Genomic DNA, 4,761 nt, shown 5'->3' with positions numbered 1-4,761 from the left:
CTCAAGGGAAGAAATGGGATGGTCAGTTCTCCTTGGAAGAGGGGAAGAGGATTCAAAGAGGAAATAAGTTAAGCCAAGCCTTCAGGGGTAGTTTGGCACATAGCAAAGGTAAAGTACAGGTAGTGAAGAGTAAAAAAAGATATCTGCAGTTGTCCATCACCCTGGTGTCTAACATTTACACATAATAAAGTTATTGATGTAATTAAGTTGGAACCTCTGTTTAGTTAATTCTGTGACAGCAGTGTGAACCACTTTCCTAAAAGGATTTGGCTTATGAAAAAAATTGGCTAAAAAGTAACAAAACAAAACAGTGATAATACAGCTAATAACAACAGCTACCATTTATGAGGTGCTACCACAAGCCAGCACTGTGCTAGGCACATGATATTCATGAGTTCAGTGATTTCTGATCACATATGCAAGCTGCCTCAGGATATTCAAGGACTATATAGTGTGGCAGAGATCATTTGGATTTGTTCTATGTGGTCCTGGGTTAGAACTAAAATCAATGGATGGAAGCCATAGAAAAGACAGATTTCAATCAACCAGGGGAATAGTTACCAAAGATGGACCGAATAACTAACTGCTGGATATAATATGTTTTTTACTTTTTAACTATTAATACTTTCCTTTGTAATAGATAGTTTTTACTCCCAAACTACTTAAAGACTAAGAACAAGAAGCAAAGGCAGAATTTAAAGAATTCTGATTCTTGAAGAGTTTGTTATTCCTCTCACCCACAGATATACTTCTATGTCCTACAATACCAGCAAATGAAAAAGAACATAGGGAATTAGAAGCTCTTGACTCATAGGTGAAATACAACCTTAAGCAGCTCAAGCATATTGAGTTTTATTGGGACATGCACAATACGTAAGGGGTTCCTCACAAAACTCTGGGGCAAAAGTGTTACTTGAAGCTTCTGTGGTCAGGTATAGCCGCCTCTTCTGATTGGACAGTTAGACTGGTGCCCAGATTGCCAGCTGCCTTGGTGGTTCTTGTCCCCTGCCACTCATCTATGGATCTACCTACCCATTTGCTTTTTACACTGAGTCCTTGCTTTGACAGGTGGTTTTAACTTCAAATTACAAATAATTTTCTCTCTGGGTACAATCTCAGTCCCTCACTCATATTTAACATTTTAAGTAACAGCCTGCTGTTCATCATCTTAAGCAATTTGCGGATTTAAACCTGCACTGTGTATGTAAATACATATGCATTCTAATACAAATAACTTCCTGCTTCATTCCTTTCACACATAACATCCTCAAACAGAGAAGGGTAGAAAAAACAAAGCCTCCAGTGAGCTGAGGATTCCCCACACCCCTATCACCATTACACCATATGTGAAGAGCTCCATAACTCTACAACTTACAGGAAATGTTGAAGAAGGGCCTCCAAGTGTCAGGGCGGGTAGTTGAATTAGACTACCTAGAGTTGTTCTCCCAAGTCTGAGAATCTGTGTCTCTCTGATAATTAACTTTAGTTGCGAATAAGCCTTGTCCTGGTTTGGCTCAATGGATAGAGCCTCGGCTCATGGACTGAAGGATCCCGGGTTCGATTCCAGTCAAGGGCACATGCCCGGGTTGCAGGCTCAATTCCCCAGTCAGGGGACATGCAGAAGGCAGCCAATCAATGATTCTCTCTCATCATTGATGTTTCTATTTCTACCACTCCTTTCCTCTCTGAAATCAATAAAAATATATTTTTTAAAAAGAGAGAGAGAATCAGCCTTGAAATGGGACTATTCCCATATATGTCTTTTAGTCACAAGTTATAAACCATCATTGTTGGATTACTGAGAACAGTGAGATGATGGGAATGGGAGTATCAGAACACAAATGAAGTCATTGATTGGTTACAGTCAAGATTATAAAAATTAATAAGACATGGTCCTATGCTCAGAAAGTTCATTGTCCAGTGAAGGAAACAGCCATTCTAGACCATTTGGGAACATGACAAGTAAAGTGACTTTTTAAAATGTGTACAAAGTGTCATGTGGTGGATATTAAAGATGGGGATCGGGGATAGCATCCCAGTATCTACAGTATTGTTTCCCCATGAGGCCTTCCTGGCCACCCTTTTAAAACTTGCACATCATCCTTACCAGTATCTTCTATCTCTTTTCCCCCTACATCTTTTTCTATAACTCCTAGAATATTTTTTTAAAATATATTTTATTGATTTTTTACAGAGAGGAAGGGAGAGGTATAGAGAGTTAGAAACATCGATGAAAGAGAAACATCGATCAGCTGCCTCCTGCACACCTCCTACTGGGGATGTGCCTGCAGCCCAGGTACATGCCCTTGACCGGAATCGAACCTGGGACCTTTCAGTCCGCAGGCCGATGCTCTATCCACCGAGCCAAACCGGTTTCGGCAACTCCTAGAATATTTTATATTATTCCATTACTGCCACTAGAATGTATGAGGTTTTTCAAGGCAGGGATTTTTGTCTCTTTTATTCACTGCAGTATCACCAATATCAGGAGCAGTGCCTGGAACCTCCTATGTGCTCAATAAGTATTGAATGAATGAATTATGGTGGTTCTGAGAAACTGAGAACAAGAATACGGAAGAGGAAGTGGTCTAGAGAAAAATATGTCACATTCAGTTTAGGACTTTCTGGACCACTCCAGGGAAGACTCTGTAGGAAAGATGAAGCTATGCCGAGTCTCAGAATGTTAGATCTGACAGACACCCCAGAGATTATGCTCTCTTCAGTAGTATCATTTAGAAAAGAAAAACAACAACAACAACAACAACAGGTCCAGAAAAGTGAAGTACCTTGAGCATGGCAAGACAAACACTAGCTAGATACTAGCACAACTGAGCTGAGCTCCCAGGCTTCCTGTTCCCAGCTCCATGCCTTTGGTGTTTATGCCTCATATTGTTTGGTTTCTGCTGATCTAAGAGAAGGCTAAAAATCACTTGCCTTTGACCTTCAGCTAAAACTTAACTAAATTGTTAAATGACTATTTTTATGGGGCCTAGTTGGCCAATTAGTTCAGGAAAGAAAACTTTTGAGCATGAACGAAATATAGAAAAATCTAATCAAGGAGAACTCTTCATGGCTGAGGCTGCCTTAGCAGCTGTGCTAGAACAATAGACGTCTTTGATTGTGTGCCTCACGCCAAGCAAGAGGTTGGCTGAAACACTCATGATTTCATTTTTATTTGATATTTTTAATAGAAATATAATTTACACACAGTAAAACCTACAGATGTTAAGTGCACAAGTCAATGAAGTTGCCCTTCTCAGTCAAAGTCCCCTCCCACAGGCGCCACAATTCTGATTTCTATCACCATTGTTCAGTTTTACCAGTTAAAGAACTTAATAAAAAAGAAAACCTGTAGCATAGATTTTTCTGTGTCTGGCTCCTTTTGCTAATGACTTTTAGCATCATGTCTGTGAGATTCAGCCATGTTGTTGTTGTTATTAGTTTTTTTTCCCTTCATATTGCTGAGTAGTATTCCATTGTATGAATATACCACAACTTGTTTACCCATTCTTTTACGATGAATATTTGGGTTGTTTCTAATTTCTGGCTACTGTGAATAAAGCTGCTATAGACATTCTTATTAAGTCTACTTATAGACATATGTTTTCATATCTATTGGGTAAATCCCTAGAAGTGAAATGTCTGGGTCATAGGATAGTTACATGTTTCACTTTATAAAGAACTGCCAAAGAATTTTCCAAAGTGGTTTTATGATATTACACTCACAACAGCAATGTGTAAGATTTAATTTCCAATTCCTTCAGATCCTCACCAATAAAGGTGTTATCAAGCCTTTTCATTTAGCCACAATACCATTTTGGTAACTGCTGAGAAGAAGCAAGATCTTGGGAACAGATGGGGGTAAGTGGGGGTGGGGGCTGGGGAAGCTGCTGGGGACATTTTCTCTAGGGATTGAACTAAACTAAGAAAGATCGGCCCTAGGTTCAACGCAAAAGGATCTTTTCATTCCGGTCATTTCGCCCACGCAGAGAATGATGCCTCTGGAAGTGGTGGTGGAGTTGCAGATCCGGGCAATTTCCTGCCCAGGGGTGTTCCTTCCTGACAAGCAAGATGTGTACCTTGGGTTTATCTCCTGAATCAGTACCTGGAGACAAACTGCTTTCCCTTTGTGTTCCCTATTATGATTCAGCAGAGGATGAGATTTCAAAAGTTATTTGAAAATGCAATAGATCCTGGAGCTGTAGCAGACATTTTAGAAAGCATTTTGACCAGGTTTGAATTAATAGAGCTAGTGCCTCCAGAGGGGAAGGGCGAGCGAGCAAGACAGAAACATCAATGCTGCGAGAGAATCATTGATCGGCTGTCTCCTGCATGCCTCACAATGGGGACCACGCCTGCAACCCAAGCATGTGCCCTTGACCAGAATCAAACTTGGAACCCTTCAGTCTCCAGGCCGATGCTCTATCCACTGAGAAAAACCAGCTAAGGCTGCAACTTGCTTTTTTAAATTTATTTATTAACTAAGATGTCTTTATGAGAAACCAAGATGGCGGCATAGGTAAACACTGGAGATTGCTGCCTCACACAACCACTTCAAAAACACAACTAAAAGACGGAACGGCCATCATCCAGAACCACAGGAAGGCTGGCTGAGTGGAAATTCTACAATTAGAAGGAAAGAGAAAAGTATACTGAGACTCAGAGGAGGTGGGGTGCGGAAGTAAAATACAGAGGTACAGAGGCGCATGCAGAGAGGGTTGGTGGCTGAGGACACAGTTGTCTTTTTCTATAGGGAGGGGG

The sequence above is a fragment of the Myotis davidii genome, unplaced genomic scaffold, assembly GCF_000327345.1.
Source record: "Myotis davidii unplaced genomic scaffold, ASM32734v1 scaffold370, whole genome shotgun sequence".
NCBI classification, from domain to species: Eukaryota; Metazoa; Chordata; class Mammalia; order Chiroptera; family Vespertilionidae; genus Myotis; species Myotis davidii.
Note: the sequence above shows the minus strand (reverse complement) of the source record.